The 26,332-nt window shown below is 38.1% G+C and overlaps 1 long non-coding RNA gene across 1 annotated transcript in view; it reads right to left on the reverse strand.

The window, feature by feature from the left end:
* Positions 1–22,223: 22,223 nt before the first annotated feature.
* LOC100979830 (uncharacterized) overlaps positions 22,224–26,332 on the reverse strand; it is a 101,681-nt gene continuing 97,572 nt past the window's right edge. Inside the window, exon 14 of the long non-coding RNA XR_010110666.1 lies at positions 22,224–23,898. This is a non-coding gene — a long non-coding RNA (uncharacterized LOC100979830). The remainder of the gene's footprint in view (positions 23,899–26,332) is intronic.

Genomic DNA, 26,332 nt, shown 5'->3' on the forward strand with positions numbered 1-26,332 from the left:
GCAGAAAAAGGAAAGTTTCTAAAAATATCACAAGAAGCTAAAAAATGATCATTATTTTCTCTAAAAGTAGAATGAGGTTGGCGTTGGACTTATAGCTCATGGAAAGTGATAATAGTTTAGAACAGTTACTGAGGGTGAAAAAACATGTTGCGGAGAAGCTAGTGTTGAATGATTTCCTCTGTGTGTAGTCAGTAGTGGTGGTTAGATGGTAATACTGATCCAAAATGGGTACTCTGTGCAGCCAGTATCATATAAAGATGCAGGTTAAAAAGTAAAGGATATTGGTGAGAGCAGATGGAGGATTTCTTTTTTCATCACTTTGATCCTTGTGTTCATAGAGATATTATACCAGGTCTGCCATATTATCTGTGACAAACTTGGTGCCATCACCATCATAACACCTTTCTAAGTCTGGGAGATAGATTTCCCCAAAAGCCTTCCTATATTGTTCTGGATTTGAATTTGCCAGTGAGGGGGGAAAAAAACTTGTGTCATATTTAGAAGGTGGGAGCAAAGAGGAAGCTATTATTCTTAGGAGGTCAAGGAGGGCAGAAGTGGTAGCTTCTAGAAATCCTCCACAGTAACTTTTTCTATAGAATCTGGAGGCCTACAAACCTATCTCTCTGCCCCTCCCACATTCACATAATCTCTAATTTCTACATGAAATCTCTTATTCCCATAGTAGTCATGGTGGCTATCTTCTCCTGACCAAAACCAGATATGTATGCCGGGCCTAGTGTTGATGTGGCTGTCCTCACCCTCTTTGAAAGCAAAGAAAAAACAAAATCTAATTATTCTGACCTTCAGTCAACTCTATTTTTCTTGGCAATGTTGTTTGGAAAAACATCTGGAAATACCTCAGACACTATTGCCTTGGGTTCTTGGATTTCATCACCCAAAAATGCTTCCTTCATTCTTAGGAGCAGGCTTCTTCTTGGGTTCCTTCATTCCCACAGTGTTCCCACATAACTGGATACCATCATCTCAGACAGAACCTCAGCATTCTTGGCAGCACTTTTGAATAGGAGTCCACCAATGAATACCGGATGTGGATATATCATGGGGCTCACCCTGGCTCCTCCTAACCCCTTCCTAAGTAGTGATTCACCATGATCATACTCAGGTGTTTAGACAGCATGAAGGTTCTTTATTAGACTGCTCGGAATGTCATGCCTCAGGTAGTGCAGGCTCCAAAGCCAGCTATATACACAATTTGGCACATTAGTAGGATGTGACAGAGTTTAAAGAGCCAACAACTTTGTCCAGCTTAAAAGATAAGTCCTACTTAGTTCTGGGCACACAGTAGTGACCTAATTTACTTAGATTGTACAGAACCTGGGTTTCTGAATCCTCTCTGGCAGCCAACTGTTGTGATCAAGAGTATAGATTCTGTAGTCAGACTGCCTGAGATTAAATCCTGGCTTGATTTGGGAAAAACTGTTTAACCTCTCTGTAACTTATCTATAAAATAGGGATAATAAAATAAGGATTAAAGAAATAATGCATTTAAAGTACTTCATACATTTTGAGTATAATAATAATTATATAAACAGACGCTGGAGTTATTGTGGCTTTGGTCCCAGACTACTGTTATAAAGCAAATATTGCAATAAAGCAAGTCACATAAATTTTTTGGTTTCTCAGTGTATATAAAAAGCTATGTTTATACTATACTGTAATCTATTAGGTGTGTAATAGCATTATGTCTAAAAAATGTAGAAATATTTTTAAATGTTGGGTCAATGAAGATATTAATGGAGAAATATAAATACTTTTTGAAACAAATGAAAATGGAAATACAACTTACCAAAATGTATGGGATATGGCAAAGGCAGTGCTAAGAAGAAATTTTATAGCAAAATACCTACATTGAAAAGTAGAAATATTTCAAATAACCTAACAATGTACCTCAAGGGACTAGAAAAGCAAGAACAAACCAAATCCAAAATTAGTAGAAAGAAAAATAATAAAGATCAGAGCAGAACTACATGAAATAAAGACTACAAAATACATAAGATCAATGAAATAAAAACCTGTTTTTTCTGAAAAGAAAAATTCAACAGCCATTAGTTAAACTCACTAAGAAAAAAAAAGACCCAAATAAATAAAATTGGAGATGAAAAAGAAGATAATACAACTAAAACCACAAAAATACAAAGGATCATTACAGACAATTATGAACAATTATACATTAACAAATTGAGAAACCTGGAAGAAATGGATTAATTCCTGGACACGTGCAACCTACCAAGATTGAACCAGAACGAAACAGAAAATTTGAACAGACCAATAACAAGTAATGAGATGAAATCAGTAACAAAAATTCTCCCAAGAGAGAAAAGCTAAGAACTGAATGGCTTTACTGGTAAATTTTACCAAGCTCATAAAGAAGAATTAACACTAATTTGTCTCACACTGTTCCAAAAAAATTGAAGAGAAGGGAATTCTTCCTAATTCATTCTACAAGGTCAGCATTACTCTGACACCAGAACCAGACAAGGGCACAACAAAAAAAGGAAACTATCGGCCATTATCCCTGATGAACATACATGCAAAAATTCTTAACAAAATACTAGCAAACCAAATCCAACAGCACATCAAAAAGATGATACACCATGATTAAGTGGGATTTATCTCAGGGATGCAAGGATGATTTGATATGTACAAATCAGCAAATCTAATACATTATGTCAACAGAATGGAGGACAAAAACCACATGATCATCTCAATAGATGCATAAAAAGTGCTTGATGAAATTCAACATCCCTTCATGGTAAAAATTCTCAAAAAAATTACACATAGAAAGAACATACCTCAACAAGAAAAAGGCCGTTTATGGCAAACCCACAGCTAACATAATACTGAATGAGGAAAGGCTAATAGCTTTTGATTTTTAAAAGCTAAAAGTTTTTCCTCTAAGAACTAGAACAAGACAAGGATGCCTACTTTTATCACTCTTATTCAACATAGTACTGAAAGTACTAGCTAGAACAATCAGGCAAGAGAAGGAAATAAATGGCATACAAATTGGGAAACAGGAAGTCAAATTGTCCCTCTTTTCAGATGATGTGATCTTAAATATAGAAAAACCTAAAGACTCCACCAAAAAACTCAGATATGATAAATGAATTCAATAAAGTTGCAGGATACAAAATCAACATACAAAAATTAGTCGTATTTCTATACACCAACAACAAACTAACTGAAAAATCAAGATAGCAATTCCATCCACAATGGCTACAAAAATAAAAATAAAAATGCTGAGGATTAAATTTAATCAAGGAGATGAAAGACCTCTATAATAAAAACTGCAAAACATTGTTGAAAGAAATCAAAGAGAATACAAACAAATTGAAAGATATCTAATGCTCATGGATCAGAAGAATTAATATTGTTAAAATAACCATACTACCCAAAGCAATCTACAGATTCGATGCAATCCCTATAAAAATACCAATGACATTCTTCACAGAAACAGAAAAAACAATCCTAAAATTCACATGGAACCATAGAAGACACTGAATAGCCGAAGTAATACTTAGCAAAAAGAACAAAGCTCAAGGCATCACATGACCTGACTTCAAAATCTACAAAGTCATAGTAACCAAAACAACACGGCATTGATATAAAAAAAGCAATACAGACCAATAGAACAGAATAGAGAACCAGAAATAAATCCACATATTTACAACCAATTGATTTTTTACAAATATGCCAAGAACATTTACTGGGGAAAGAACACCCTCTTCAATAAATGGTGCTGGGAAAACTGGATATCCATTTGCAGAAAAATGAAACAAAACCACCATTTCTCATCATATGCAAAAATCAACTCTAACTGGATTAAAGACTTAGATGTAATACCCAAATCCATAAAGCTACTAGAAGAACACACAGGGAAAATATGTCAGGACATTAGTCTAGGCAAAGATTTTTGTGGCTAAGACTTAGAAAGCACAGACAACTTTAAAAAAGAAATAAACCAACGGGACTGTATTAAACTAAAAAGCTCCTGCACAGCAAGGGAAAAGTCAAAAGGGTGAAAAACAACCTGTAAAAGGGGAGAAAATATTTGCAAATTATTCATCCAACAAGAAACTACTATCCAGAATATACAAGGAACTCAAACAACTCAACAGCAAAACAATAATGATGATGATAATAATAATAATCCCATTAAAAAGTAGGCAAAGGATTTGAATAGACATTTCTCAAAAAAAAAACATACAGACGATCAACAAGTATATGAAAAAATGTTCAACATCACTAATCATTAGGGAAATGCAAATCAAAATCACAGTGAGGTATCATCTCATCCTATTTAGAATTGCAATTATTACAATAAGAACAAAACAACAAATGCTGGTGAGGATGCATAGAAAAGGGATCGCTTACACAATGTTGTAAATTGGTGTAGCCATTATAAAAAACAATATGGAGGTTTCTCAAAAAACTAAAACTAGAACTACTATATGATCCAGAATTCCCACTACTATAAATCAATATCTCAAAGGGATACCTGCAAACCTATGTTGATTGCAACACTATTCACAATAGCCAAGATATAGAATCAACCTAAATGTCCATCAATGAATGAATGAAAAAAGAAAATGTGGTATATATAGATAATGCAACACTATTTGGCAAAAAAAGGAATGAAAGAATGTAATTTGCAGCAATATGAATGAAACTGGAGGTCATTACATTAAATAAAATAAGCCAGGCACAGAAAGACAAATATTGCATGTTCTTGTTCATATATGTGAGTTTAAAAAGTTGACCTCATGGGGGTAGAGAGTAGAATGATGGTTACCAGAGGTTGGGAAAAGGGCAGAGGGGATAAAGAGACGTTGGTTAATGAGTACAAACATACAGTTACATAAAAGAAATAAGTTCTAATGTTTGATAGCACAGTATAGTTAATAATTATTGTATATTTCAAAATAGCTAGAAAAGATTTGAAATATTCCAAACACAAAGAAATGATAAATGTTTGAAGTGACAGGGATCCTAAATACCTTGATTTACCATTGCACACTGTATGCCTGTATCAAAATATCACATGTACCCCATAAATATGTACAATTATTATGTATCAATTAGAATACTTTATTGCTTAAAAATGCTAAAAATTGTCTGAGCCTTCAGTGAGTCATAATCTTTCTGCTCTTGGAGGGTATCACCTCAATGTTGATGGCTGCTGTTGGATTAGGGTGATGGTCCCTGAAGGTTGGGGTAGCTATGGCAATTTCTTAAAAGAAGACAACAGAGAAGTTTGCCTCATCAATTGCCTCTTCCTTTCATAAGATTTCTCTCCGTAGCATGTGATGTTGTTTAATAGCATTTTATCCACAGTAGAACTGCTTTGAAAATTGGAGTCCATCTTTTCAAACCCCACCACTGCTTCATCAACTAAGTTTATGGAATATTGTAAATCCTTTGTTGTCATTTCAACAATGTTCACAGCATCTTCACCAGAAGTAGATTCCATCTTAAGAAACCACCTTTATTGTCCATCCAGAAGAAGCGACTTCTCATCCATTCAATTTTCATCATGAGATTACAGCAATTCAGTCACATCTTGAGGCTCCACTTCTAGTTATCTTGCTATTTCCATCACATCTACAGTGACTTCTTCCACTGGAGTCTTGAACCCCTCAAAGTCATCTATGAAGGCTGGAATCAACTTCTTCTTCCAAACTCCTGTTAAAGTTGATATTTTGACCTCCTCTCACGAATTATAAATGCTGATAATGGCCTCTGGAATGGTGAATCCTTTCCAGAATGTTTTTAATTATTTTAATTAATTTAATTATTTTGCCCATATCCATCAGAGGAATCATTTATGGCAGCTGTAATCTTCCAAAATTTATTTCTTAATAATTACTCCTTGATCCATGGGCTGCAGAATGGATGTTGTGTTAGTTAGGCATGGAAACAACATCCTTGTACATTTTCATCAGAGTTGTTGAATTACCAGGTTTATTGTCAATGAGCAGTAATATTTTGAAAGGAATCTGTTTTCTGAGTAGTAGCTCTCAACAGTGGACTTAAAATAGTCAGTAAACCATGCTGTAAACAGATGCACCTCATCCAAGCTTTACTGTTCCATTTACAGAGCACAAACAGAGGAGATTTGGCACAATTCTTAAGGGACCCAGGATTTTCAGAATGGTAAATGAGCATCGGCTTCAACTTAAAGTGACCAGCTGCATTAGTACCTAACAAGTGGGTCAGCCAATACTTTGAAGCAGCGGGGCTCTGAAGAAGCGAGCCACACTCCCACCGCATGCTCTGCGAGGGGGGCAAGAGAACCTTTCCCATTTCAAATGGGTCCTCCCCCGGGATCCTGGAAGGCGAGTGGGAGCGATGCAAAACTGTGGGTCTGCCTCTCTTCCAAAACCCTGCCTCCTCTCTCTCTTTCCTGCAGGTAAGAGGCTCTGTTTCCCTTCACTGAGTTTTAAAAACTCTGCCCTAACTGGGCCAGTCAAAACCCCTAGAGTTTGTGTCTTTTCTCTTACACAGTTTGAAATGCCTATCTCTTCCTTTATAATGGTAAGAGTTTTGCTACAGGCTGTCGCAATGTTACTAAGTAAAATGAGCATTTGTCTCAGCCGCCAAAGGTGCAAATCAGAGCAGTTGTTCCTACAGGTGTCATGTATGCCTCCACCTCGACAGCTGCAGGCATGCACAGCTCAGGGCACCTCCTGTTACCTTTTCGCCTCCCAGCTTGGGCGCCTAGGTGTGCCCACAGCAGGCAAAGGCGGACCTCAGCAGCCACGAGGTGGGAGGCGGGAGAAAGCCGCGGTGGTATTCGCGACCCCACAGGGCCAATGGACAGGCGCTTCTCGCCTGCCGGGCCAATGGAACCTTTCATCCCTTGGTCAATAAATTCAACCCGGTCTGAAAATATAAGAGATTAGGGGGGCCCAGTTGCACTAAGCAAGGGGTTCTTCCCCCAAAATCTCCCCATTTTTCCCCCCAAACTGTTTTTCCCCTTTTTCCTTTTCTAAGTGAGAGGCCTACCCCCTACTCTGTTTCTGATATGGAAGTTAACAGTGGAATAATCCCTGTTGGCTGAGAACTGCAAATTCAGCAGCACACATTTGAGACACTCTAAACGGATGCAAACAGCCTCTAAAATACCTTTTCAGCCCCAAATTTTACTCCAAGTTTCAAGCTGAGGCCCTAGACATAAAAACCAGGTCTGGGGGATCCAAAGCCAGGCAACAGGTACAATGTAAATGGGCAGGACCAATTCCTGCCAACTGAATCCCCCACCCCATGGAAGAAGGCCATGCTTCCTGGCATAAACAGTCCCAGGGAACTCAAAGTTTGCCCTGACAGCAGGGAGAAATGGATACATAGGTGAGGGCGGTTAATTCCTATTCTCCAGGTTTTCCCTGCTTCGTGGATACATACCACATTGGTACCTATGGCCGGCTCCTGCCAAGGTCATCGGGGCTCAGGGATAAGGGGGAGAGAGTGAAAGGAGGATGCTCGCTTTCTCTCTCCTTCATACCCTGAGTTTTCACGGAAAGAAGGAAGGGATTGAGGGATGCCTCTATTCCCTGTCTTTCAGAATGGCAATCAGTTCTCTTCACCACCCCCAGCTTATACTCCTCTGGAATGTATCCTGAACAATTGGGACTGCTTTGACCCTCAGAATCTGGAGGGAAAATGCCTCATAGCCCTCTGCAAAAAGGTTTGGCCAAATTATGATTTATAGGAAGGACTGGCCTGGCCTCAGGAAGGAACTATCCATTTTTATACCATCTGGCAATTGGAACTTTTCTGTAGATGTGAGGACAGATGGTCTGAGGCTCCATATGTGCAGGCTTTTTATAACTCGGAAGGCAATCCAGACCATTGCAACAATGCAGGATTGATTCAGCCCTCCTGTTTGCCGTCTCAGGGGAGGCTGCAAGGAGCAGGCTCAGGAAAGTAAAGATGCAAGTCCCAGAGGCACCCCCAGCAGAGAAGACAGCTCCCTCTAGTCCTGCTCCTCCAGGTCCACCCTCACCTCCCGATACTGCTTCAGCCTCTCACTTGCCTCTCCTAAAAATCCTCACCCTAAACAAGCCCCAGTCCCACTCTTGCCCCTCCAACAAATGCCCAGTGAATTTGGGCCCAGTAAGGTCCAGGTCTCCTTCTCCCTACAGGACTTAAAGCAAATTAAAGGGGACCTGGGCAAGTTTTCAAACAACCCTGATAGATATATACACACTTTACAGATTTTCATCCAAATATTTGAATTCTCCTGCAGAGACATCATGTTACTTTTGAATCAGACCCTGTCGGACACTGAGAAGCAGCCCACTCTGCAAGCAGCAGAGAGATTTGGGAATGAGCTTTGCATCACATATAGCGTCAGGGAAGGGGGCGAACATTATCCAACCAGAAGAAAAGTAGTACCAGTGAATGATGCTAAATGGGATCCCAATGACTAGATAGAAGACTGGAAAAGGAGACACTTTCAGGTGTGCATAATGGAAGGCTTACGTAGGACTAGGACCAAGCCTCTCAATTATACTAAGTTGTCCATGACTGATCAAGAATTTGATAAAAATCCCAGTGCCTTTCTGGAAAGGCTAAGAGAGGCCTTGGTAAAGCACACCTCTCTATCTCCTGATTCAGTTGAGGGATAACTAACCCTAAAAGATAAATTTATTACCCAGGCAGCTCCTGACATCAGGAGGAAGCTACAAAAACAGTCCCTAGGACCAGATAGTACATTAGAGGACCTCCTGAAAGTGGCTACCTTGGTCTTTTATAATATAAGAGAAAGGGAGGCCCAGGAAAGAGAGAGGAGATACAGGTATTCCCAGGGTACACCTGTTAACTGCTAAAGATATGGCAAGAACATTAATCTCTTCTAAAGTTTATCCGTTCCCATATACGGTTTAATTCCTTTCACCAGGGTGAAACAGCTCAGGGTACAATGTTGTTGTTAGTATATTTCATTTCTTATCTCTGTAATCTTTGGCACTAAACTCTTTCCTTGTATAATACACAGGTTTAATCTATGCATACTTAAAAAACTTCTTTTTTTCTCTCATGCCTAGAAGGCATCAAATTCCAAATGGTCAGGCAACCAGAGCCTCGGACAATGGCTACCCTTTGCTAGGAACCCTTTGATAGACCTCTGGGAGGAATCTGACTGCCATTTTCCCCCAAAACAATGCCCCCTGTCATCAGGAAGCAGCTAAGACCTGTCATCATCCATATTCTAATGGCAGTTAGATGTATCTCTTCAGAGGGGGAAATGATACGGGAGTGCTAGGAAGGGAAGAGTGTGATCCCTTTAAATAATATGGAAGCGGGGAAGAAAAGTTCTGGGTAGAGGAGGGTGTGGTCCCTGGCTAGACTTCCACCACCATGTCCTAGGTGAGGACAGGCATTTCCTGCCCAAATGTTGCATTTCCCAAGACCACCCTGGCCAGCTACGCCCCCATCCTGGGGCTGTAAAAACCCAAGACCCTAGCGGGCAGATGACACACAGGTGGACAGATGTGAAGAGGAGCACATCAGACAGAAGAAGATGCAAGCAGCTGGTCATTGAGAGGACATTGAGAGGAGCATGCCAGCAGAAGAGCACACTGGCAGGCCATCGACTGTCAGAATGAGATGGAGTTTGGCCGGGGCAGTCAGAGGAGTGCCAGGGCCAACAGGCAGCCCAACTCCAGGGGAAAATCATCCTTCTTCTGGCTCCCACATCAGTTGAGAGCTACTTCCACCCAATAAAACTTTGCAGTCCCTCCCCAAACCCATGTATGATCAAATTCTTCCGGTACACCAAGGCAAGAAACCCCAGGATATAGAAATCACTCTGTCTTGTGATAAGGAAGGGGGTCTGATTGAGCTGGTTAACACAAGCTGCCTATAGATGGCAAACTAAAAGGGCACCCTGTAACACATGCCCACTGGGGCTTAGGAGCTATAAATATTCACCCCTAGTCATGGGGTCGGAGCCCCACAGACTGCCCTTCTGTATGCTCCCCTAGAGGTTTGAGCAGTGGGGCACTGAAGAAGTGAGCCACACCCCCATCACATGCCCTGCAAGGGGGACAAGGGAACCTTTCCCATTTCACTAGGATATTCAAAATGGTAAATGAGCATCGGCCTCTACTTAAAGTCACCAGCTGCATTAGTACCTAATGAGAGAGTCAGCCTGTACTTTGAAACTTTGAAGCCAGGCATTGACTTCTCCGCTTTAGCTATAAAAGTCCCTAAACCTCATGAACCAACCTCTGCTAGCTTCAAAGTTTTCTTCTGCAGCTTTCTCATCCCTCTCAACCTTCACAGAATTGAAGAGATTTAGGGCCTTGTTCTGGATTAGGCTTTGGCTTAAGGGAATGTTGTGGCTGATTTGATCTTCTATTCAGTCCACTAAAACTTTCTCTATAGCAGCAATAAGGCTGTTTCACTTTCTTATTGTTCATGTGTTCACTGGAGTTGCACTTTTTAATGTCCTTCAAGAACTTTTTCTTTGCATTCACAGCTTGGCAAACTGTCTGGCACAAGAGGCCTAGCTTTTGGCCTATCTTGGCTTTTGATGTGCCTTCTTCACTAAACTTAATCATCTCTAGCTTTTCATTTAAAATGAGGGATGTGAGATTGTTCCTTTCACTTGAACACTTACAGGCCATTTTCCAAGTTATTAATTGGCATAATTTCAATATTATGGTGTCTCAGAGAATAAGGAGACTGGATGAGAGGGAGAGATGGGGGACTGGCCAGTTGGAGGAACAGTCAGAACACAACCAGCATTTATTAAGTTTGCCATCTTGTATGGGTGTGGTTTGTGGCACTCCAAAACAATTACAATAGTAACATCAAAGGCCACTCATTACAGATCATCATAACAGATACAATAATAATGAAAAAGTTTGAAATATTGAAAGAATTACCAAAATGTAACACAGAGACACAAAGTGAGTGCATGCTTTTGGAAAACATGGTGCTGACAGACTTGCTCAACACAAGGTTGCTACAAACCTTCCATTTGCAAAAAATGCAATATCTGTGAAGCACAATACAGTACAATAAATCAAGGTTTATCTGTAACAGTAACTTTATTGTCTCATCACTAAAATCTGACTTCTCCCCCCAGTTGTTCTCTTATTGTCATTCCATCTATTTTCTTCAAAAAATGGGCTAATAAGAATATTTTAATGTAGGCTTGTCAGGTACATTTATGTGTTGAAATGCCATGAAAAATAAGACATGTCCCTACTGTAAAGAAATAGTCTAGAGGACATGAAATGAAAAATATTACACTTTAGTGTGATTAGAGAAACAATATGAGTATGCACAAGGTGAGTAGATAAAGAAAAGAGCAGTTTCTCTGAGAAAGAGAAGGCATCAAGAAAGGCTTCACAGAGCAATTGGCAATTTGAACAGGACTTAGATAAATAAGTGTTCAGATAGATAGAAGAAGGAGATTATTTTAGGCAAAAAAAAAAAAACAGCCATACAAAAGTGCAAAGGTGTGAAACTGCACTGTGCATTTAGACAATTATAAAGGGGTGTGATACTAGTGTATCTTCCAAGACAGGGATCTGGAAGTTGAGTAAGACAATATCAGAGTAGAAAACTGAGGCTAGATGAAATGTTTTCTATGCTACTTTATTTTAAAAATTCAACTCTGCATGTAGTGAGAAATCATTTAATAATCATAGCTTATGAAAGAAAAGCAATTGATAAGAAACCAGGAGAAATAGGTTCAGAGAGAGATGATGAGGACCTAAACTATAGGAATAAAGTCAGGAGGACGAGTTCACAAAGTGTTCACAACGCAAAATCTACACAATTTGTTGAACGGCTTAATGTGGGAAAAAAAGAAGCAGAAGAAATCTAAGCTACCTCCCAGAATTGGGAGCAACTGGTTGAGTAGTTTTAATGCCTGAAGATAAAATTATAGGAAGCTAAGTGAGTTGACTCAGATAGGAAATTTCAGTTTGGGACATGCTAGATTTTTTGATATTTTGATAGATTTGATATTTCCATGAAATATCCAGATGGAGCTCTCCAAGGCATGGTCCAAAACTTGGGGTCATATCATAATGGAGAGATAGTCAGATAGTTACTTTCTCCATATTCTATGGAGATGAAAGAAATATGAAAGTTGTATGTTTATTCACAATAATTATAATAGCTCTTACTTATTGAGAGCCTTGATGTTGGAGATTTTGGTTTTGTATAACAGATACTAGTTTGAGTTCATTTAAGCATAACTACTACATAGATAAGGACACAGGGGTATCTCACAAAACTCAAGTGCAGGGATGCAAGTGTGTTTAAGCAGGGGACTAGAGCCAGGGAGGACCATGCCATAAGGACACTTGGCTCCAGTCTTCTCTTTGCCTTGTTTCCTTCTTCCTTATTCTCCCTTGTGAAAGATTGCTTCTTCCTCCCTCTCAATCCACATGCCCATTCACATAGGTGTTACTACTTCCGGAGTAGTATCTCCTCCAAGGCACCAGGCAGAGATTAAGAGGGGGAATCACTTAGTGCTAATTCTGAATTCTAAAGGAAGGTATTCATTATCCAGCTTGAATCAGGTGCCCTAGCTTGAATAACCTGGACCAAATAATTGTAGTGAGGGCTTGGAAGGGAACAGTAGTCCCCAGAAAAGATAGAAGGGAAAATGACCCAAGGTATCCACTACGCACGTATGTTCTTATTTAACCTTTAGGATAACACTAGAAGGTATTTATTATTACTATCCCTTAGATGATAAATGCTCTTAAGGCAAAGATCCTATCAACTTGCTCACCACAGTATTCCCAGCACCTAGCACAATGCCTAGCTCATGTGTTTAATAAATACATTTTCTGTGAGTAATTGAATGAATCAACCTCAATTTTACACTTGAGGAAAGTTGGGGTCAGGGAGACTCAATCACTTTCCCAAGGAGACACAGCTGGGTAGTAAAAAAGATAATCAAATCCAAATCTAGTCCACTTGAGAACTTGTGCTCTTAACTAAGGAAAACTCAATTCTGGTGAAGCCCTCACTCCCACCCTAAAAGCCTGAATTTTCTTAATAAATAATATTTCCCAGACACTAAAAGCAATTGATAGTGGAGAATCCAATCCTGTTGTATCCTACCCTACAGGAGCCTGCCCTGTGCTGATAGCCAGAATGAATACTGGCACATCCACAGAAGTGTCTGGAGGCCAGCTCTTGTCTGTGTGCTGAGCCGAGTGCTGATGACTGGTGTTAGTAACATGCAACATAGCAAAACTAGAACGCGGGGAAGGCATTTGTGCTACAGCAGCCCTAGGCAGTTATGTCACATGACTTGACCATATCACAATGAAAACTTCCAGCTGGAAAAGGTCCCAGGTGTGTCCCTACCAACAGGCCCAAAGAGCAAAACTAGATGATCTTAGACTCTTCAAGAAGGATTGTACAACTTTTAATCCCCTTAATACAAGATTTCAAATCTAGCAACTAATAATCATCGCTTCAGCATTTATTATATATCTACCATGTTAGATATGTAGGTGATGTGGTAAAATGACCATATTTTCAAAGCCTAAGAACATATGCTTTAACAGAAGATTTTTCCTACTATCTTTCTTCATGTAAATAAGAATAAATTTGATCATAACTATATATTTAGCAAATCATCTCTTGTATGCATTATTGCAAAGCTTCATAATTGGTCTCTGCAATTCTTCTCTTGACCCTTCTCAGTCTATTCTCAACATGAGGGTAGAGTGGAACTTTTGAAAAGGAAATCAGAGCACTCCCCTATTCTAATCCTGACAGTGACTCTCCACCTCACTTAAGGTAAAAGCCCAAATCAGAAGGCCTAAGGATCTGGACCACACGTTTTATGTACTCACCCTCTCACTCACTGTGCTTCAGCCACACTGTCCTCCCGACTGCCCCATGAAATTGCCAGGTACATTGCACCCAAACACATTTGCGTAGACTGATCTGTTCATTGAATGAACAAAAGAATAAAATCATTTATTAGGAAGAATTTAAGGAATACAATATAGAATTCTAGTTTCTTGTCTCTCAAATTAAAGTCCAGTTAGGTTGACAAAACATTTCACGTTTTAAATAATTAAATCAATCTAAGGCTAGAAGCTAAATCATATGTGTGGGACCATAAATATTACATAAGTGGAGAAAAAAGAATTGTGAAGTCAAAAAAAAATCAAAGATTGTGGGAATTTTAACAAAATAACAATAAGGGTGATAATATTAATTCATATAGTACTATAGAGTTTATAACAAGGTTTTATAATTTTGTTCTCATTTTATCTTCGCAATAGCCCTTTGTGATAAGTGAGAGAGATATTACCATCTCATTTTACAGATGAGGTAGCTGAGTGAAGACAGTTGTGTGATTTATCCGGGGAAGACAACCAAAAAGGGGTAGAAGTAAAACTTAGATCTCCTGATAACAAATCATTCAGTCATTTATTTATTCACTTATTCAACAAATATTTTGAGAATCTACATTGTGCCAGGCACTGCTCTAGGTATTTGGAATATAGCAGTAAATGAAACAGACCAAGCCTCATAGAATGTATATGCTAGTTATAAAAGTAATATTTTTAAATTTACTTTTAAGTTTTTACTAAGATGGCATTTACACAGATTAAATTTTATCTCTGGTGTACAGTTCTGCAAGCTTTGACAAATGCGAAGAGCCATATCAAGATATAGAACAGTTCTATAACCCCCAAAACTGCCACAATGTTCCTTCATAGCCAAATTCTTTCCTCAGTCCCAGGTTCTGGTAACCACTGACCTGTTTTCTGTCCCTGTAGCTTTGCCTTTTCCAGAATGTTGTAGAAGTGGAATTGTGCAAAATGCACCTTGTAAGCCTGACTCTTCACTTAGCATAATGCATTTGAGGTTCATCAATTTTGTTGCATGTAACTATGAATATACTACAATTTTTGTTTCTCCATTTACCAGGCGAAGAACATGTGGGTTGTTTCCAGTTATTGTAAGTAAAGCTTCTATAAATATTTGCATGCAGATTTTTTTGTGAATATGTTTTCACTGCACTTGGGTAAACATCTAGGAGTGAGATTGCTAGGTCAGATGGTAAGTGTATATTTACTTTTATAAGAAAACTGTCAGTTTTCCAAAGTAACTGTACCATTTTTCATTCCCAGATTTCCATTGCTCTGCATCCTAGCCAGCACTTAATTTTGCTAGTGCAATAACTTTTTAAGAGTTATCCTAATAGGTATGTAGTGGCATTTCATTGCAGTTTTAATTTTCATTTTCCTAAGGACCAGTGATGTTGAACATGCACATTTAACATTAGTATATCTTCTTTGGTGAAATGTCTATTCGAATTTTTTGCCCATTTATTCATTGAGTTGTTTATTTTCTCATTATTGAGTTTTAAGAGTTCTTAATATATTCTGGATACAAGCCTTTTAACAGATACGTGATTTGCAAATATCCCAATCTGTGGCTTATTTTATCATCCTCACAGTAGTATCTTTCAAAGAAATTCTAAATTTTTATGATGTTCGATTTTTCGATTTTTTATTCTTTTATGAATTGTGCTTTCAATGTCAAATCTAAGAAATCAATCTCAGAAACCTTGTATAGCTCAAGGTCCCAAAGATTTTTTCCTATGTTTTCTTCTAATCATATTTTATTCATTGAGGTTTGACATTTAGGTCTACGATTCATTTTAAGGTAATTTTTGTATATGGTGCAAAATATGGAACAAAGCTCTTTTTCATTCTTTTTGTTCTCTCTCTCTCCTTCTCTCTCCCTCTCTCTCTCTCTTTCTGGCATATGGCTATCCAATTGTTCCAGTTCCGTATGTTGAAAAGATTATCATTCCCCAATTAGTGCCTTTGTACATCTGTTGAAAATTACCTGAACGTATCAGCATAGGTCTATTTATGAACTTTATTCCATTGTTCTAAGTGACTAAACTTTGCTAATGAAACACTTTCTTGATTACTGCAGCTTTATACTAAGTCTTAAAGACAACCAGTGTGAGTCTTCCGATTCTGTTTTCTTATGTTGTTTTGGCTATTCCAGTTCCTTTCCCTTTCCCTTTAAATCTTAGAATCAGTTTGCCCATTAATATAAAACAGACCATTAAAGAAAAAGACCATTAGAATTTTTATTAGGATGTTGTTGCATTTCTAATAATTGGGGGAAATTGACAACTTAATTATATTAAGTCTTCTAGTCCATGAACAAGGATGACTCTTCATTTATTCAGTTTTTTTCTTTGGTTTCTTACATCAGTGCTTTGTAGTTTTCAGTACATATATATTGGATATGTTTCTAAGAATTATACCTAAATACTTTATGGTTTGGATGTTATTATACATAGTACTTTTAATTTTAATTTCCAATTGTTTATTGATCGTATATGGAAATATTATTAATTCTTTTGTATGCTGACCTTATGTACTGTGACTTAAATAAACTCGCTTATTAGTTCTAGTAGTTTTTGCATGTGTTTATTACATTTCTTTGTTATTTTCTACATTGACAATTATGTCACCTGCAAATAAAGAGAGTTTTACCTCTTCCTTTCTAACCTATAGTCTCATTGCACTGACTAGGATCTCCACTATGATGCTGAGTATGAGCAAGGAAATTTATGTTCCCAATCTTTTTTATTTTATTTTATTTTATTTATTTATTTATTTTTGAGACAGGGTCTCACTCTGTTTCCCAGGCTGGAGTGTAGTGGTGCAATCATGGCTCACTGTAGCCTTGGCCCCTCTGGGGCTCAAGCGATCCTCCCACATCAGCCTCCTGAGTAGCTACAGGCACGTGCCACCACACCTGACTAATCCGTTTATTTTTTGTAGAGGTAGCCTGTGTTACCCAGGCTGGTCTCAAACTCCTGACCTCAAGTGATCTCCTGCCTCAGCCTCCCAAAATGCTGACTACACGCGTAAGCCATTGCACCTGGTCCATGCTCCTAATCTTAGAGGTAAACCATTCAGTCTTTCAACATTAGATAAGATGCTAGCTATAGGAATTTTGTCGATGCCCATTATCAGGTTGAGAAAGTTCCCTTTAATTTCTATTTAGCTAAGAGATTCTGTTACCACAAATGGATGTTGACATTTATCAAATGCCTTTTCTGCATCTATCGAGATGATAGTAGAGTTTGTCTTCTTTAGTTTGATATGATGATTTTTTTTTACTTTAATTTTTAGGGTACATGTGCACAACGTGCAGGTTTGTTACATATGTATACATGTGCCATGTTGGTGTGCTGCACCCATTAACTCGTCATTTAACATTAGGTATATCTCCTAATGCTATCCCTCCTCCCTCCCCCCACCCCGCAACAGGCCCCAGTGTGTGATGTTCCCCTTCCTGTGTCCATGTGTTCTCATTGTTCAGTCTCCACCTATGAGTGAGAACATGTGGTGTTTGGTTTTTTGTCCTTGCGATAGTTTGCTGAGAATGATGGTTTCCAGCTTCATCCATGTCCCTACAAAGGACATGATTTTTTATGGCTGCATAGCTCATCATTTTTTATGGCTGCATAGTATTCCATGGTGTCTATGTGCCACATTTTCTTAATCCAGTCTATCATTGTTGGACATTTGGGTTGGTTCCAACCTGCCATTCCCAGGATAGACCCCATTTGTCATAACATATGTTTTTCATACATTGTTCAATGTGGTTTGCTAAAATTTTTAAAGAATTTTTGTATCTATTTTCATGAGGAATATTGGTCTATAGTTTTCTTATAATCTCTTTGTCTGATTTTAGTATCAGGGTAATGTTGCTCTCAGAATGAGTTGGGAAGTATTCCCTCGTCTTCAGTTTTCTGGAAGAGTTTCTGTATAATTGGTATCATTTCTTCCTTAAATGTCTAGTAAAATTCACCAGTGAAGCCATCTGGGCCTAGAGTTTTCTTTGTGAGAAAGTTTTTAATTACACATTTAACTTATTTATTAGATATAAGGCTATTCAGGTTAGCTGTTTCTTTTTCAGTAAGCTTTACTAGTTAGTGTCTTTCATGGAATTTGTTCATGTCATCTAAATTGTTGAAATTACCAGCCTAAAGTTATTCACAATATTCCCTCATTATCCTTTTAATCTGCAGACTGTGATTTTTCTTCTCTCATTCCTGATATTGGAAATTTGTATCATCTCTCTCTCTATCTAAATGTTTTTCAATTTTATGGATCTTCTCCAAGAACCACATTCTGCCTTAATTGGTTTTCTATTATTTTTCTGTTTCCTATTTCACTGATTTATTCTGTTATCTTTATTATCTCTTTTCTTCTTACTTTTGACAAAATTTGCTCATATTTATTTCTGGTTTTTATGACAGGAGCTTAGTTCATTGATTTAAGACTTTTCTTCTTTTCTAATATAGACATTTTAGTGCTATAAATTTTCCTCTAAGTATTACTGTAGCTGCAACTCACAAATTTTGATATGTTCATTTTTTCATTTTTATTCAGTCAAAATACTTTCTAATTTCCTCTTTCATTTGTTCTTTGGCCCATAAGTCATTTTTAGGTGTGTTTTGGTTTCCAAATATTTTAGCTTCCACATTCCCTTCTATTGTTTCTAATATAATTTCATTGTGATCAGAGAATATACTTTGTAGGATTTGAATAATTTTAATTTATTGATACTTGTTTTATGGTTCAGAATTTTTCTTGATAAATCTTCCATGTGCACTTGAAAGGAAGTATATTCCACTGTTGTTGAGTGGAGTGTTCTATAAATATCAATTAAGTCAAATTAGTTGATAGTGTTCTTCATGCTTCTATATAATTACTGATTTTCCATCTCTGTTTTATCAATTACTGAGAAATGGATTTTAAAATCTCTGATGATAATTGACTATTTCTTCTTGCAGTTTTATCAGTTTTTCTTAGAATTGTAATGTCCTCTTGATAAGGTGACCTTGCCTGGATTCCCTCTACTCTGCTGTGACCTGGAAACTTTCCCCAGGCTTTAAGTTAGGAAAATTGTATTGCTTCCTTCATTTATCTTTCCTGTAGTGCAGTGGGTGGAAACCTTTTTTTTATTTATTTTAAGTGACAAAAGTGGGAGGGTAAATCCAATCCACGTTACTCCATCTTGGCCAGAGAATCATGAAGGCAATAACTGAGTATAGACTGAAAAGAGATAAGGAAGCAATATCTGGGACAGCGCACTCCAGAGAGAGGAAACTCTGAGGTGAGTATGTATCTGGCAAGCTTGTGGAACATGAAGGAGGCCAGTGTGGCTAGAGCAGAGAGAGTAAGGGGAATAGCAAGAGATGAGATCAGAGATCATTTAGTCCCTCTCTGGCCTGTGGCTTACTCTGAGCAAGATGGGAGCCACTATAGGGTGTTAAGAAGAGGAGTGACATGCTCAGACTCAGACTCCTGTTTTAAAATGTTCACTGTCTACTGAGTTGACAATGGACTGTAGAACAAGCTTGTCCAACCTGCAGCCCATAGGCCACACGCAGCCTAGGATGGCTTTGAATGCAGCCCAACACAAATTCGTAAACTTTCTTAAAACCATATAAGATTTTTTTTTGCTATTTTTTTTTAGCTCATAAGCTATCTTTAAGGTTAGTGTATTTGATGTGTGGCCCAAGACAATTCTTCTTCAAACGTGGCCCAGGAAAACCAAAAGATTAGACACCCTGCTGTGGGGTATTAAGAGTAGAAGCAGTTGTGTCAGTCAGGAGGCTAGTACTACCAGCAACAAATGATGGCAGTTTGACCAGGATAGTAGCAGTGGAGATGATAAAGTATGCAGACTCTTATTATAATCTGAAGATAAAATTGGTAGGATTTACTAACAGTTTGCCTGTGAGGATGAGGGGAAAAAAAGAAGTTAAGAAAGATCTAGTGTCCTTTGCATTATACCATACTATTTATCTTTTGTGTTTGGCAAAAAGGTCTGGGGGTTATCTCTCCTATTATTGCTGCTACAGAATGAGCACTTGTATATTTAATGCTTTTTCTCCTACTCCTTTCCCAATGATCCAACACATATTAGCTCCTGTGAAAACTTATTGGGTGTAAGAATTAAAGCATATGAGACTCCCTTTTCAAGTTGAAAAGTGGGTTTGGTGGAGATGTGGATCAAACCACAGCTAATCTCTGTGTTTCTTAGGATAGGGGCCACGGAATCTATATTTAAATTAACATCTAAAGGGCCTTCCCTTAACTACCATTCTCAAAATAGAGATCCAGCCTGCCTTATGACTCACAACCCCATTTGACAAGCAGCTCAGCTTAGACTCCAGATTGCTGGGTTGTGGAACTAATAGGTGAGGGAACCAGTCCTACAGCAAGCAAGTTCTAAACTTGGCTGGTATGTACCTGCCTCAACTTGCCTCTGGCTTTACACAAAGACTTAATTTGGTTGGGCTTTTCTTCAGGTGAACTGCAGCTCCTAGTAGCCTTGAGAAGCTGGCTGGAGAAAGAAACAGCTGAAATTAATATGTCAACTTTACATTTAGGCAGAGGAAAGCTTTAAAGCTGCAGAATATACACTCACAGAAGACCTTCAGTCAACAAATGTCTCCCTGCTACTTAGACCAAGCTGAACCATTTATTACTCCCTGTTGGAATTCTATAGGATAGGAAGGCAAGAGCCAGGAAGTAGAGAAGTCAGGAGATCTACAATCCATTGAAAACTACTGGGAATCTGGCTCCTTATAAAAGAGAAGGAACAGAAAATGTATTCTATCTATAAAACTCCAAAAGATTCCATAGATTTAAGATCTGAGACAAGTAAGTCTTCCTAGTGAGGATCAAGTGACTAAGAACCACAGATAACCAAGAAGAGGCTTACAGTGGCTAGTGCAACCAGAGCAAATAAGATTATGGATTGGAGAACCGGATAAATATACTATAAATCCCCTGCTCCCAGAGAATCAGTCATAGACTAAGTGAACTAGAAAGAAGGAGAGAATCTATGTATCCCGCAGGCAAATTCAGGGACTATGCTTTGACCTGCTGCCCTAAAAGTAAGTGGGTGTGATCTGAGGATTCTATCTTCATCATAGGCAGAGTTTGCATCATTATCATTAGCATCATAAACAATATCAAGATTATTGGCATTGTAATCATCTTTAATCAACGTGGCCCACTAGCCAACTGAGCCAGAACCAAGATGCACTTCCAAGCAGACCAATCACAGGCCATGTTTTTACAGTATTGGATGCCCAGAGATGTTGATTAATCCCAACACAATGTGATTGGGATTAATATATGATTTTAATTCTCAAAACAAAACTTGTAACAGTGATTTTTATGATGATGATGTCATCCACTAAACAGAAAATATAGTCTTTCTAACAAATGCAAAAAATATTACTTTTTAAAAATTTGTGTAAAAACAAAAATTTCTATGATTTATTGAATGGCTGTTCTGTTCCAGGCACTTGACTTAACTCTTTTAAGCTTTGTAACAACCCTGCAAAGAAAATTTCCCCCATTCTCAGAGATGTGAAGTTACATAATTAGTAAATGGCTGAAGCAGAATTCCAACCCAGATCTTTCAGATTCCAATGTCTATACTCTTAGTCACTGGGCTAAATTGCTTTGCTATGAATGTTTTTGTTTTAGTTTTTAGGAAAAAGCCAAGAAACATACTCCTTTAAGAGTCCTACCCTGTGTGTTCCCTGATTTCTTCTATGTGGACCAGATCTAGGAAACAGGTATGAGAAAGTCCTTATTAGAAAAGTCTAGGCTAATAGTTCCTCCTCTTGCAGCAAAGGTCCCAAGCCCTGCTCTCCATGAATACACCTGCCTTTCAAATCATACCCATCTCAGAAAGGAGTGGGATGTCATCAATGACCACTTAAAAAGTTAAGTATTAGTTTCCCTAGGCCAAGGCCCTGGAGCCTCAGGTAGCAGATTCTGCTCCAAGCATCTTTGGCTTGTATAAAACTTGGGGTATTGAGTGGGGCAAGTGGATTACAGAACACAGTCATTCCCTGAGATCTTAGTCACCCTATAACAGCTATGTAAAATAATTACTCTACCTGCCTTTTGTAATTATCTTGCCAAATGGTGATCTAGTATCACTTTTTCAAGACAAGAGTCTCCAAGGAAGAAAACTTACCCCTGAAGAAAAAAATGAGACATTTGCAGATGTGTTTTTCCACAGATCCCACTTTACTGTCTTTTCTCTCAGAGTCCAATGTTCAGAAGTTACTTAAACTGAGCAGTCCCAGGAAATCTAGGCACTGAAGAATAATTAGTGCCAGAGTCAAGAAATAAGCACATGGGAGGAGTGACTTTATTCACAATAGGTAAAATAAACATAATTAATTTTTAAAAGGAGAACAAATGAAATTAACATAGATAATTGCAATAATCAATAATATTGTTGGTTTAATTCATAAATTAAAGTTCAAGCCTGATGCCATAACTCATAGGTCTTATATTTATTTTTCCCTTATCCTGTTAAAAGATGTGTGAGGCAGCCCGAGATATAATTTTTGCCTATTCTTTTCTCATCCATGAGGCATGAAATATCAGCCCTACCGAGTAATGTGGAGCAAATCTATTCCAGTTAAAACTTACAGTGATTTAAGGACAGACAGATGTATATTCACAATATTTGTGCACAATACACCCTGGTCAATATCAAATGGCAAATCCTCAATATCTTTTCAAATAGGTGAATGTCAAGATCATTTAAGGGTAGTGACAAATAATCCCAAACTCATAAATAATTCCAAACCAATACAATTTCACTAAGGACACTGCACTTAGCACTAGGCAGTCCATGTTATAGATCTTCAACAATGTATAGTAAATACCTGTCACCAGGTAGAGTAAATACTATACGTTGTTATAGGAGTATGGAAGAGAGAGAGAGAGAGTGTGTGTGTGTGTGTGTGTGTGTGTGTGATGTATACATAACCCTTCAACAGTTTTCCTGATGCTCAAATCCCAGGCCAAGCTTCCATCTTGGTCTGGCTTCATTATACTGCTTCACACATTCTCAGACTGCCTCACCACTGGAAGCACATTCCTACAAGAAGGGTCATGATATCATAGAACAGCCTCAAAAAAAAAAATGCCTGCTGAAGTAAATTACTGACAGCCACTGGACAAAAGTCAGTCTGGTTACTTTAAATTCATACTCAACAATGAACTCCCCCCCTTTTTTTTTACCTTATCAGTTATTCACTTGACTTACAAACTCTAAATGCATATTGTTTCAAAAAATCAAATGTATGACTTAAAAGCTGGTATTTTCATCTACCAATTGACATTCAAAAGAATGTAATGTTCCAAATGCTCTGAATGCCCCAACACTTTAAGCATATACTTGCAGCCTTTTAGAGAAATTATTTTGATTACACAGATTCTAGATTGTTTGTTTTAAGGGAAAAAAAAATCAGTTGCATTACTTAATAATCATAACGTGCAATTTGTCAAAATACAAATTCCAGCTCATCTAGTGAAACTAGAGTTCCAAAGCTATCCACATTCCTTCCCATTCAATCAGGTTTAGCTAGCCAGTAAGTTTCCAAATCCATCATGGAGCAACCTTCTCTCTGTCATCACAGGTTGTTGATATCGTAGCTCTGAGGAACATCTGAGCTTCTGAGACCCAGCTTCTGAGATCCAGTAAAGTTCAACAAGCATTAGTAGGTCCCAGATGGCACATTTCAGCTGAACCTGGACAAGTCACTAAAGCCCTATAGCGCATTCTGAAAGCCTGGGCGTGTCACCAGGTATCCTCTTTGTGAGACCCCGCTGCTCCAGTACATTGATCTTAAGATACCAACAATGATGTGGTAAAATAAAAATGAAATCCTGGGGTGAGAGCATTCTCAGCCAGTGTAGCTAGTGGATCCAGTTTCCTCAGGGACTCTACATAATGGAAATTTTAAGTTCCTTTGAAGGTTGAGTTCCAAAAGCTGGCCTTCAATTTCACCTAAGAAGAGAGACCACAAGGAGGGAACGGAGTTAAGAATCATCTCCATGAACCATCATGCCCAAAACTTATTGATAATTTTCTAAGTCAGATTAAACTTGACAGTATGAAGAAAAGACGGGAAAATATATTGAAGTCTTATTACGTGCTAAGCATTATCCTAATGTTACCGAATTCTAAGATGTCTGTAATTGTCCCTATTTCACAGGTGTGAAAACAGAGACAGACTTAGAAATGTTCCCAAGATATTACAGGTAGTGTATGTTGGAGCTATAATACAAATTAATCTATCTGTCTTACTGCAAAGTCAATGTTTCTTCTACCACATCATACTACAAGCCAAGAACATCTCCCTAAACTGCTCTTACAGAAAACAGACATTTAATACACATCAGTGTCCCTGAATCAATTCTCAGGTATCAGCTGTAAGTTGAGTTCATTGAAAACCCCCCAAATAGGAGTTCCAAATAGTTACAACATAGAGAAAATGTTTGGTTCTTATGATAGACAAAGACCCACTTGGGCCCTAAGGCAAGTTCTTAATTTGAACATGACAAGAAGTAAAACAGACTATTTTAACTTGGAGAACCTCCACCACCTTAAATAGGATGAAAAAAAATTAGCACGCATGGTGGCATGTATCTATAGTCCTACCTACTTGGGAGGCTGAGGCAGAAGGATCACTTGAGCCTGGGAAATCGAGGCTGTGTTGAGTCATGATCATACCACTGCACTCCAGCCTGGGTGACAAAGTGAGATGCTGCCTCAAAATAAATAAATAAATAAATAAAAATTTTAAAAAATAAAATTAAAATTAAAAAAAAGGATGAGATGTAGAAACAAAACTTATCTGGCATGCAGTGGAAAAGCCAAAATCTGGAACTTCCACAGGTCCAATTAAAGTTGCTTTTAACATTCTAAGGTATAGCTTCCTCTTCAAGAATCCAGTGGCCAACGGTGCATAAGCTTCACCAAATGGGCCTAAAATCAAAGAGTCTGGTAGTGCCTAGAGCCTGAGCAATGTAAACATGGAATGAGCAGACGGTGATGAGATGAGTAGAACAAGGCAGGAAGGAGGCCCAGACACAGAGAAATGGTGTAACTGACTGTGCCCTACCTCTGGACTTCAGGCCTCTGCTTTGTTGAGCTAAATAATCTTTCAGAACCCAGGAGGGCAAAAGTTTCTGCAGGTATCAACTCAATTCTTAAAACCAGCACTTGGATTTCTTTCCAAAGTGTGCATAGGCGTCTGTGAAATGGGGACAATAATTGTTCTCCAAAATCGCAGCTGAAACGACCTGCTATCTGTCCACTTGGACCCTGATACTAATAACACCTATGATTATTACAGAGGGTAAACTAAGGCATTAAGAAGTGAGGAAACTCACTTAAGGACATAGACATCATAAGAACAATAACTCAATTGCACATACTCTGTACACACACACACACACAACGAACTGTATACTTTAACCCATTTCCCAATTAGGGAAAAAAAGTGCAGCTCACTGCCAGCACAGTATTCTGGGGGCAAACACAAAACAGATTAAAAGGTTGACATTTATGATATGTGAATTATATCCCAAAAAAGGTGGTTTATTTTCAGAACCATGACTTACCTTCTACACAATGCTTTTGACAGAGGCGTAGTATTTCTACCTTTAAAAGCCACTAGTAAGTGGCTTCTAACTCATTTTTATCAAACATTATCAAGTACTTTCTTTGTGTAAAATGCTGTGATAGATTGTATGAAATATTTATCAAAATAAGTTTGCAGTAATTATATAGTGTACTAAGAATGTATTATATGCCAGGCAGGTACTAAGCAATTTCATATGTTAAGTAATTGCCACCTGTTAGGTAAGTGTTATTGTTCCCATTCTATAATTTGGGAGACTGAGGCTGAGAAGATTAGATAATTGTACAAGAAACGCAGTAAGAGGCAAAATTGAGATTAGAACTTAGGTCTTTCTGACTATAATTTTATCCATTATGCTAAGCAAGTAGAAGAGGAAGAGAGACCTAAATGCAAAGAATACAAAAGACTGAATAATGGAGTTCTGAACTATGGAGGAGTTTCAGAGTTCTCAACTATAATGCTGGAGTGACAGTGCAAAAATGCTTTAAAATTCTGTCTCAGTGTGGAGTCTGGGGCCTGAAAGTCTTTCTGACACAGCAGCCATCTTAACAAAAATGCACTTCCAAAAGATGCATATGATTGAAAATGACCATAGTATCCAACAGCAAACATAACTTTCTGTGTGGTTGTTTTGGTCTAGGATTCCTTGGCTATGTGAGCAATTGACATATTTCAAGGGCCTATTCATTAACATTTTATGAACAGACACTCATTCTTAGTGTTTACCAAGCTCTAGGTGCTGCCTAGATGGTGGAATGAATAAGATATGATGACTGGCCCAAAGCAATGCCCAGA

This window comes from Pan paniscus, chromosome 1 (genome assembly GCF_029289425.2).
Source record: "Pan paniscus chromosome 1, NHGRI_mPanPan1-v2.0_pri, whole genome shotgun sequence".
NCBI classification, from domain to species: domain Eukaryota; kingdom Metazoa; phylum Chordata; class Mammalia; order Primates; family Hominidae; genus Pan; species Pan paniscus.